The following is a 12,216-nucleotide window of genomic DNA, read 5'->3' on the forward strand; positions in this document are numbered from 1 at the left end:
AGGGGTCCCTAGGTCATCATTTTGTCACCTGTGGCCTGCACAGTTTAGACCTGGTCATTGCCTACAGACTACAGGAAGAACCCTGGTGAGTAGAAGGTGGCAGTGCTTTGGGTGGAGGTGTCTCCGAGAGAGAATGATTTAAAAACCCACTTTATTTTTTTAATTTTGCTTTAATGATCTCTGCTTTTTAGAAAAAAAAAAAAGCTTTGTTAAAATATAACTCATACATACAATTCACCGATTTAAAGTATCCAATTTGATGTTTTTAGTATATTCATAGAGTTGTACAACTATCACCATAATCAATTTTAGAACTGATTTTGATCACTCCCAAAAGAAATGCTGTGTTTATTAGCACTCATTCCCTTTATTCTCCCAACCCCCAGCCTCTGGCAACCACTAATCTACTTTCTCTATAGATTTGCCTATTATGTACATTTCATATAAATGAAGTCTTCATACAATATGAAGTATTTTGTGACTGCTTTCTTTCACTTAGCATAATGTTGTCAAGGTTCATCCATGTCATCAGTACTTCATTCCTTTTTATGAACAAATAATGTCCCATGGCATAGATATATCATATTATGTTCATCCATTTTTCAGTTGATGAACATTTGGGTTGTTTCCACTTTGGGGCTATTATAAATAATGTGGCTATGAACATTTGTGTATGCCTTTATTGTGTGGATGTATGTTTTTATTTCTCTTGGGTGTCTATTTAGGAGTGGAATTGCTGAGTCACATAGTAACTCTAAGTTTGACATTTTGAGGAACTGCTACACTGGTTTCCAAAGCAGCTGTACCATTTTACATTCTCACCAGCAGTGTGTGAATGTTCCAGTTTCTCCACATCCTTGCCAACACTTGTTATTTGCCATTTTTCAAGTTTATACCATCCTAGTGGCCATGAAGTGGTATCTCATTGTGGTTCTGATTTGCATTTTCCTAACAGCTAATGATGTTGGTCATCTTCTCATGTGCTTATCTTCTCTGCAGAAATGTCTATTCAGATCCTTTACCCATTTTTTTAAAGTCAGTTATTTGTCTTTTTTACTCATTATTTATTATGATTTATTATTCAGGTATAAGTGTTCTTTATATAATCTGGATATGAGTCAGATATATACTTTGTAAATAATTCCTCCCATTCTGTGGGTTATCTTTCCATTTCCTTTGAAAGAAAAAAGTTTTCCATTTTGAAGAAGCATGAATTATCTATGTTTTCTTTTGTTGCTTGGACTTTTGGTGTTACATCTAAAAGGCTTTGCCTAATTCAAGGGCACAAGATTTATGCCTAAACATTGGACCCTACTTTTTACAATGCTCTTTAACGGTGTGATATTGGAAACTGGGAACACTGAAACAACTGGCCTTGAGCCCATGGTCAGAGTCTCCCACTTCCAGAGTTTTAATGTGCTGGGACTGCTCTCACCATGGCATTTGGTCAACTTTGGGCACTTAATTGCAATTTTTTGTCAAGGAAGCAACTGAGTGTGTAAATTTGGGGCTAGCTAGGTCAATAGTGGCATGCGTTCATTCATCTACTCCACAAATATTTCCTAAGGGCCTCCAATGTGCTTTAAACTGTTCTAGGTTCTCAGGATATAGCGCTAAACAAGGCAGACAAGATTCATGTTCTGGTGGGGCTTCTAGCTTAATGAGATAGAAAATAGATGACAGATGATAGATACATAGATAGAGCACATAAGATCCATAGCAAATGAGTGCTATGTCAAGAATTCACATAGAGTGATAAGCTGGAACAACTAGGGAAAGAGCCAGGCAGAGGAAACAGAGTGCCAAAGATCTAATTTGAGGGGAGAAATACACAGCTTATTCTGGGAACACAAAGAAACCTAACGTGACTGAAGCTTATTGGGTGTCTTTGGCTGAACTACCTAGAAAGTCAGGCCCAAGCAAATGGCTAGGTGACAAGACTATAGGGAAGTGAAATCTCAGGAAAGGATGGAGAGAAAAGAGGAGTGAGTCAGGAAGAGAGGGAAAGCAACTACAAAGAGTTGTGTTACACAGCTGGTGATGGTTGCCAGAGTCGGCAGGAAGCACCATGGATTTGTAGGAGGCGGCATGGAGGTATCAGTGGATAGGCTAAAGAAGGATTCAAAAGGAAGATGCTGATTTCTGGTTTACAGAGAAGCAGTGTAATGCTTCTGAAGCTTCAAACATCTGTTGGGGGTCAGGGGAAAGAGTTCTGGTGTGGTAGAAAGAGAGAACATTTATTTGCAGGCTCCTTTCTCTCATTGCTCAATGTTAACTGATCGGCACTTCTGGTTGCATGTGAGTGGTCACCAAATAGGTGTCTGGGCAGACTAGGGAAGTCCCAAGGTGGAAGGCAAAAGGCATATGGCAGGAGGTGCAGCACTGTTGAGCTGTACCCAAGAGCAACTTGAGAGATTCAACCCAAGGTAGTGACAGAAGTAGCAGCAACCTGGCTCCATGACCACAGTCATAGCACAGACCATTGCTGGATTTGCTCTAGGAAATTGGTGTCTCATCATCCATTGAGTTGATGCATAAAATGAGTTCAATACAGCGGGCAAGGGGGAGAGTGAGGGACAATGTGGTCAGAGAGTGGCAGGACCAGGCCATGCCCTGCTTTGCAGGTCAGGATAAAGAACACAAAATTTATTCTAGTTTGGAATTTACTCTAAGAACAATACAAAGCCATTGAAGGCTCTTTGTAAATTTATTTTTTAAATATATGTACAGTAAAAGTCACTTTTTAAAGGAACAGTTCGGCCAATTTTGATAAATCCATTACCACCATCAAAATTCAAAATGGTGCCATTGCTCCAAATATGCTGCTGCCCCTTATAGTCAAGCCCTCCCCCTAACCCTAACCCCTGGAAACTACTGATGTGTTTTTTGCCTCACAGTTTTGTCTGTTCGAAATGTCGTATCAGTGGGATCATACAGTATGTACCCTTTCAAGATTGGCTTCCTTCACTGAGTATAAGGCATGTGAGATTCACCTGTGTTGTTGAGTCCATCAGTGGTTTATGCCTTCTTATTGTATGAATGTACTACAAGTTATTTATCAACTCACAGTTGAAGGAAGTTTAGGTTATTTCCAGTTCAGGGAAGTTATGAATAAAGCAACTGTAAATATTGGCCTACAGGTTTTTGTGTGAATAGAAGTTATCATTTCACTTGGGTAAATACGTAGGACTGGGTTTGCTGGTTCCCACAGTGAGCGTATGTTTACCTATAAAAGAAACTACCAAACTGCCTTTGACATTGCGTTCCCAGTAGCAATATACGAGGGTTCAGTTGTTCTGTATTCATTCCAGGACGTGATACAGCTAGGTGTTTGTTTCTTTGTTTTGTTTTAAACCATTTTAAATGGTGTGTAGTAGCTTTAATTTCTATTTCGCTAATAATTAAGACGTTGAGCATCTTTTCATGTGCTTATTTGCCACCTATTTAATTCCATTGTAGTATCTTTTCAAAAATTTTCTATTTCTTAATTGGTTCATTTGCTTGCTTTTTGATAAGTTTTAAGTATCCTTTATATATAGTGGATACAAATCCTTTGTCAGTTAGGTCCAAATATTTTTCTTCCACTGGGCAGAGTATCTGTTCATCCTCTTATCATGATCCTTCACATAGCAAAAGTTTTCACTTTGATGAAGTCTAATTTATCAATTTTTCCCTTTATGTATCATACTTATGGTATCATATCTAATAACTCTGCCTAATCCCAAGTCACAAAGTTTTTCTCCTAAAAGTTTTATAGTTTTAGGTTTTATATTTATGTCTATGATCCATTTTTAGTTCATTTTTGTACAACATATAAGGTATGGGTCAAGGTTCATATTTTTGCTTATGGATATCCAATAGTTCCTACACTATTGAAAAGACTATGTTTTTCTCCATTTAATCACCTTGCACCTTTCTCAAAAATCAATTAACCCTATCTGTGTGGATTTAGTTCTGACTCACAATTCTGTTCCAATGATCCATGTGTCTGTTCTTTTGCCAGTACCACACTGTCTTGATTATTGTGGGTTTTTAATGAGTCTTGAAATCAAGTGATACAAGTCCTCCAACTTTGTCCTTCTTTTTCAAAACTGTCTTAGCTTTCTGATTTATTTTTCCTTTTCACATACACTTTCGAATCACTGTGTCACTATCTACAAAATCCCTACTGATATTTTTATTGTGATTGCATTAAAACTATAGATCAATTTGGGGAGAATTAACATCTTAAAAATGTTCAGTCTTATAATCCATGAACATGATAAATATCTCTATTTAAGTCTTCTTTGATTTCTTTCATTATTGAGTATAAACATCCTGCACATTTTTGTTAGTCTTATAACTGTATTTCTTTTCCGGTGTGCTATTGAACATGTAAATTTCAATCTTCAATTGTTTAAGGCTTAACATGTAGAAATATGATTGGTTTTTGTATATCGACTTTTATCCTATGAATCTGATAAACTCACTCACTATTTCTAAGAATTTCTTTGTCGAATCCTTGGGGTTTCCTATGAAGACAATCATGCATTTGTGAATAGTTATATTTCTTCTTTTCTAATCTCTATGGTTTTTATTTCTTTTTCTTATCTTTTTGTAGTTTCCAGAACTTTCAGTTCTATGCTGAAGGGGCAGGAGCAGACATCCCTGCCTTACTCCTGATTGTAGGGGGAAAGTATTCAGTCTGATTAGGAGGGTACTTTAGGTTGTGTCTCATGAAGGGAATAAGTGGTGTATCCTCTATGTATTCTAGAATCAGTATCTTAAAAGGAACCCACACATACACTCCACTGGTGATTCTGATGTCCAGATAGATTTGGAGACCACCAATCTGGAGACCACTAGTCTCTTTGCACACTTCTGTCTCTTAAATTCTATGAGACCAGCTCTTTTATTCAACAACGAATATTTTTTCAGTGTTTTCTATATGCCAGGTGGAGTTTTAGGCCCTCTGCACACAAAAATTAAAGCTCGGTATGTGCTCTCACCACCTTAAGTCTTACGGGGAAGACTCACACGTCTGTCTGTGTTACAATGCAGTGTTAATGCTCTAATGGAGGTATATGCTTGCTCTACCTGCTCTTAATTTCCTAGATCCTTGAAGAAGGAGAGAACACCTGCCTACTGAGATCTAACTGACGCTATATTCCTCATAGCCACCTAAGAGCCAGTCTTTTCTGGATTTTACCCACAGAGGAGTCTTCCTCTTGTTATAAAGCCTGAAAATTTGTGGATTCCCCTTGAGATAATTTGAGCCTGTCATCTTAATTAGGCTTTTTAATTTCCCCTCAGAACTCTTTTTTCCTCTTCAACAAGCTCCGTAAAAGGATCTTATCTCTTTTAAGTGTCTCTTCCTTCATTTCCAATCAGGGTGATCACATCTTTACACCTTATATCTAGATCATGTTTTTTAACTCCTACATGTGTGTTTAATAATACATCTTCATTTAATTATAGCTCATGCGCACTAGCTAAGGATATGCTTATATACCCCAGCAAAATCACAGTATCATTGGGGGGAGGGAGGGTATAAAAGTTTTTACATTAAAATGGCTTATTCACTGCTGCCAACACAGTATTACTTCAGTACTACACTTCATCTCCAAAGTACCTTTGTGAAAAAGTAGGCTAGTAATTTTTTGACAGTGGTAGCTGAATGATCAGTTATTTTCTAAATGCTCTCATTAATAATGACTTTCTAAAATAAAAAATTTTCATCAATTGATACATTTAGTAATACTATTTTTGTTTAGTCTAAAAGTGTCCATAGAAAACAAACAGTAGGATGTCCCAAAAGTTTGAAGCAAATGTTATGGGAGAAACTGACGCAGTTGAGAAAACTTTAGTGTGAACTTTTGTGGTTTTTATATGATTAGGAAAAAACTCATTTTTCACTCTTAATGGTAACACACTTCAACCCAGTCTTTTACTGGGAAGCTTCTTCTGTGCCAGACATGAAGGAGTTACTAAGATATATAAGCTAGTCCCCCTACTGTCAGGGAACTCTGTTTAATAGAGGAAAGAGACACATAAACAGATGGTGACATTGCAATGTGGGATGTGCTATGGTCCAGGAAGGACAGGCTTCTGTGGGAGTTCAAAGAGGGTTCTCTAATCCCGAGCCAAGGGGAGCAAGCATAAGTAAGGTCTGAAATAAAACTAGCTAACATTCACTGAGTATTTGGCATGGGCCAAGCACCCTTTTAAGCACATGGCACATGTTAGCACATCTAATCTTCACCAAAAGCCCATGAGGAAGGGCTATTACCCCACTATTACCCCACTATCTAGTGAGGCTTTTTAAAAGGTTGGTGACTTGCCCAAGGTTACATAGCTCTGAAGATACAGGGTTGGAATCCAGAATAAGGTCATTAAGCATAATAATGGCCCCTCGAAGATGACCACGTCCTGGGGCTTCCCTGGTGGCACAGTGGTTGGGGGTCCGCCTGCTGATGCAGGGGACGCGGGTTCGTGCCCCGGTCCGGGAGGATCCCACATGCCGCGGAGCGGCTGGGCCCGTGAGCCATGGCCGCTGAGCCTGCGCGTCCGGAGCCTGTGCTCCGCGATGGGTGGGGCCACAACAGTGAGAGGCCCGTGTACGGCAAAAAAAAAAAAAAAAAAAAAAAAAATGACCTAATCCTCAGGACCTATAAATATATAACCCTACAGGGCAAAGGGGAAGTAAAGATACAGATGGAATTAAGATTACTAATCCATAGGCCTTAAATAGGGAGATTATCCTAGATTATCCAGGTGGGCCAATATAACCACAAGGGTCCTTAGAAGTAGAAGAGGGGGAGCAGAAGAAGAAGCAGAGGGAGATCTGAGCTACAGAAAACAGTCAGACAGAGATGCAGCTCTGCTGGCTGTGAAGATGAAAGAAGGGATCCCAGAGTGGAGGAATGTAGGTGGCCTCTAAAAGCAGGAAAAGACAAGGAAACAGATTTTTCCCTAGAGCGTTTGGAAAGGAAAACAGCCCTGCCAACACCTTGATTTCAACCCAGTGAGTCCCATTCCAGACTTCTGAACTCCAGAACTGTAAGATAATAAATTCGTGGTTTTTTAAATTTATTTATTTTTAGGCCACACCGTGCATCATGTGGGATCTTAGTTCCCCAACCAGGGATTGAACCAATGCCCCTGGCATTGGGAGCATGGAGTCTTAACCAGTGGACCATCAGGGAAGTCAGTTTATGTTGTTTCAAGCCACCAAGTCTCTGGTAATTTGTTACAGCAGCAGTAGGGAACTAATACACAGGCCCGGGTCTTTCTCATTTAAGAGCACAAGGCTTTGACTCCAGAACCCTTTTCCTGAGATTTAACTTAGAAGAATGTAAGCCAATATTTTTGCATGTGTAGCTTGGAATATTGGGCCCTAAATTCCTTACCTCATTCTCATCCACTATTAGAGGCAGCACCCACCTTCCGACCCTCATTCATGGCCCAGAGACCCTCCTTGTACTTTCTCCCTATCCCCTTGGCATTTCTCAGAGCATCTTTAATTCATCTGCAAACTACAAAGATTCATTGTGTACTGATTTTCTCCTAGAACATGACCCAAACTGCCAAAGGAAAACCATACGCACAGTGCCATGATCAGAGGGGAGAAATGAGTTCATCAAACACCATGACTAATCCTATCAGCCAGGATGTCACCTGCAATTTTTGTTTAGGGTGGAGGAAAACCTAAGAAGTACCTAGTAACCTTGACAGAAGGCAGAGGTTTGCTGCATTCAGTTATACCTCAAAACATACTTGGTTTCGTTCAAGGCAAGTATACCAAAGAAAGAAGAAAATAGCTTCCCTCCCTGCATGTCCAGGCTGCTACCTTGCCCTGCCTGCAGCTCTTCAAGAATGAGTGAAGAGGAGAATCCAGCTCAGGGTACAGGAGACCATGTTTGCTGTCTATTGTTGGCTGCACAGATGCCAAGACCATGAGAGCAGGTGAAATGGAGGCTCTCTCCTGACTGCTTACTCAGGCATCAGCCAGTGATCATTACATCATCTTTGCAGTTCATCTCCCAGTCTTCAAAATGTTCTCTGGGTCTCTTGTCAAGGGGCAACCAGAATGAAGTGCAGTTCACTGAGAGGATCCTTCTGACAAGGCAGCCGAAGATGATGAGCACCAATGTTGAGGTCACAGCTGTGTGCTGGAGTCGTGAGAAATGACTGATAATAGGAACATGGCAAGGCAGTGGAAGTATTTACACAACAGAAGTAGACAAAGGCTACAAATCAGGCTACAAAACAGGACACCAAAGGGTCATGCTGGCTGTATGCATTTTGAGACATTATGTCTATTTACTTGCTTTTGAAAACCAGCACCACAGATTCATGCCATTCAGCCTATAGACCATGAAGACAGAAAACAAAGGACAGTCAGTCACCAAGAAAAATACAGCTTCCACGCCCAAGCACTACTCTTCAACAATTCCTTAAATCTCCATGGGAGTTTGGAGTTCAAGTACCAAATATCTATAAAAGAATTAAGATAAAAACCTAGTATGTTACACTAGAAGCTCTCCCTGGGGTTCAGGGGAAAGAGAGGCTATTTGGTAAAAATCAGAGAAGTCTTCATGAAGGAATTGATTGGGGCTTTATTCCTTATTTTACCGTCAATTACAGAGCACTTCCCATGGGCAAAACCCTGTTCTAGTTTCTGTGGGGACACAAAGATGAATCTGGATGTGGGCCCTCTCCCAGAAAAGTTTGACTTTGAGGGACCTCCAAGAAGGACCTCTGGGCATCGAGGCTCTCATTTGGGAGCTGTGCCAAGATGGTTTTCCTTGATTCCTGCTGCTCCCCCATTTTCAGTTTTTCTCTCCTTGGCACCCTAACTTGACCTTTGTTTCTGTCTTCTCAGATTTTTGGACCTCATATCACATGCCTAAAGACTTCCATGCTCTCAGCTCACATGCCAGCCCCTCACCACACCCTAAAGCAGCCCCCATTCACACCATTCACATAAGCACACAGAGGTACAGATACACTTTATCACATCATTCAATTTATTTCTTTTGTGGCAGTTATCATAACCTGTACTTAGGTCATTTACTTGTTTACTTTTTTATTGTCTGTTCTACCACCACCACCTGCCACTAGGTAAGTTCTCTAAAGGGCAGGGACCTTACCACCATAGCTCTAATACCTATTGCCACGCCTGTGCATTCAACAATAAATCTTTAATTAATCAATACAAATATAAATGAATTGCAATGATTGGACCTCAGAGGAGGGGGTGGTTACATCCAACCAGAAAGACTTTATAGAAGAAGTAGATTTTGAGCTGAACCTTGAAGGATGGGTAGGATTTGAGAGGCAGAGGGTACAGAGTGAGTAACAACGTGCAGCAGTAAACACAGAGAGTGGAAACCAGCAGAGGAAGAGATAATGAGGTTGCTCCGAAAAGACTGGACACCTAGCCATTGCCATCAGTTCAACCATACATTCAAAACCTATGATTCTGGAAAGAGAAACATTTTATAATTTTTCTCTACTTAAGACTGATTTCAACATTGAGCTCTACAGAATCCTCTTCCCACACAGCTTGGCTGGGAGTGGGGTGGAGGGATGAATGTTTATTTGGATTTACCTTCCCCACCTCCCTCCCCCTCCCACCCCCACCCTCAGTCAACCAGAGCAACTCTGCTTTAACCTATTCTATCTGTCTGTGCTTTTATGTAAGCTGTGATTTAGGGAAAAGATCCCATCTTTCTTTATCTTCCTGTACAATGAAAATATTTCTTTATCTTCTATTTTCAACTCTCATGGAAAAATATACACTTCTCTATTTTTCCTTCTTAAATAAGACTTTTTTCCAGAAATTTAGATCCCTTACCATATATAGATTTTGCAGAGTAAAGATTCATTCTTTTAAGAAGATAACACTTTTGAAATATAGATTCTTTCTTCTTTCCTATGGATCCTATGAGCCATACATAGATCTATTTGGAAAGTATGTTTAGGACTATGTTGAAAGACAGGACTATATCATGGACATGTTTAAAGAAATGGAAATGGAGAAAATATATTTAAATATCTAGGTAGAAAAAATTGTCTTCTGGGTCCTGGGACAGTGTGCCAAATTTTAAGGGTGAATTGAAATAAATGGAGTAGCTGTAAAATATTCTGAACTGCATTCAAAAGATAATCATTAAAATTCAAAGTACACTTATCAGCTCTGACACTTTTATGTTGCATTCTGCCTCTGACAGGTTTAGGTCTTCTAGTAATTTATTTCAAATCAAAAGGAGAATCAATGCCCACCCCCCTTCTTACCCTATGATTCAAATACCAATTCCTTCACAGACCACATCTTTTGTTTCCACTTAAAAAGCACCCCTACACAAACCTTTATATGCCATGACCTGATCAAGAAACATGTCATTTTATCTTGACTGGTATTAAGAACTTTGACATCCAAAAAGATTTAGAAATACTCCTATTGATTAATCCTTGCATGGTATTAGCAGTTGAATCCCTGCTACAGTAAATTCAGGGTAATTAAAATTGTATGATGATAAGTCTCATCCACCTAGTAGCCCATTTATTTCAAGAAATTCTAATAAACGAAATAATTTGGAGTTCAATTACAATGAGATTTGGTCAATATTTTTAATATCTTGGTGAAAAGTATGGGAGTAAAACTGATGGTCTGACACAGAGACACAAAATTTAGGATTAAAGGTCATGATATTTTGAGGATTCTCTTGTCCCATCAAGTTAGACAATCTCTACTTCTGGTGCTGACCTTCATATTAGAATGCCTTAGTTTCTAGTTCCAGTATATTATGAAGTGCAGCAGTGGATTCATGCCCATGAAATCCATGCACACCACCACCCAGAAGCATCTGGCTTAATAGGATGGTGGAATGGCCTGTTGAATACTCAACTGTAGCACCAGTTGGAAAACAAAACTCTGAATGAAAAAGACAAGATGCAGTTATGCTTTAAGTTAACAACCAAGATAAGGTGGTGTTTCCTCGATAAGCAAAATATACAGGTCCAGGCGGCATAGAATGAAATTTTGCCACAATATGAAATTTGCAACAATATGAATGAACTTGGAAGGTATTTTGCTTAGTAAAATAAGTCAGACAAAGAAAGACAAATACTGTATGATATCACTTATATGTGGAATCTAAAAAATGCAACAAACTAGTGAATATAACAAAAAAGAAACAGACTCACAGATATAGAGAACAAACTAGTGGTTGCCAATGGGATGAGGGAAGGGGGAGAGGCAAGATAGGGGTAGAGGATTAAGAGGTACAAACCACTATGTAAAATAAATAAGCTCAAAGGATATATTGTACAGCATGAGAATATAGCCAATATTTTATAATAACTATAAACAGAGGGAGTATAACCTTTAAAAATTGTGAATCACTATGTTGTACACCTGAAACATATATAATATTGTAAGTCAACCATACCTCAATGAAAAAAGATTTTAAAAAATTGATTCAATGACTGTTGGAAGTTTTTATTTCTTCATTTTGGGGAAACAGTGAGGAATGTCTTTGGTTGTACAAAATTTAGTTGCATTTAGTTAGGTGAAAGCATAAAGAAGTTTTTTGTTATTGTATGGAAGTATGAACATGTAGGAAAGATGGTTATAAATACTGAGTAGCCAATGGAATGAACTATGTCAGTTATTAAACTATTGCCTCTCAATTCAACCCACTCTCTATACTCTGCTGGAGACTACAACACTCTTCTCTCAGTAATTAATAAAACAAAATCATAGGCAGAAATTCATCAAGAATATAGACGTCCTAAAAATAATACTATTGACTTGACCTAGCTGACCTAGAACACTCCACCCAACAACAGCAAAATACACTTTTCAAGTGTATATGGAACATTAACTATAATAGACCATATTTTAGGGGCTCCCCTGGTGGTGCAGTGGTTGAGAGTCCGCCTGCTGATGCAGGGGACAGGGCTTCGTACCCCTGTCCGGGAAGATCCCACATGCCGCGGAGCGGCTGGGCCCATGAGCCTGCGCGTCCAGAGCCTGTGCTCCGCAACGGGAGAGGCCACAACAGTGAGAGGCCCGCGTACCGCAAAAAATAAATAAATATATAAAAATAATAGACCATATTTTATACCATGAAACAAACTTTAGCAACTTTAAAAGAACTGAAATCTTACAAAGTGTGTTCTCTGCTCATAACAGAATTAAACTAGAAATCAACAGCAGAATGATCTGGA

Source organism: Globicephala melas, chromosome 17, assembly GCF_963455315.2.
Source record: "Globicephala melas chromosome 17, mGloMel1.2, whole genome shotgun sequence".
Classification (NCBI taxonomy): domain Eukaryota; kingdom Metazoa; phylum Chordata; class Mammalia; order Artiodactyla; family Delphinidae; genus Globicephala; species Globicephala melas.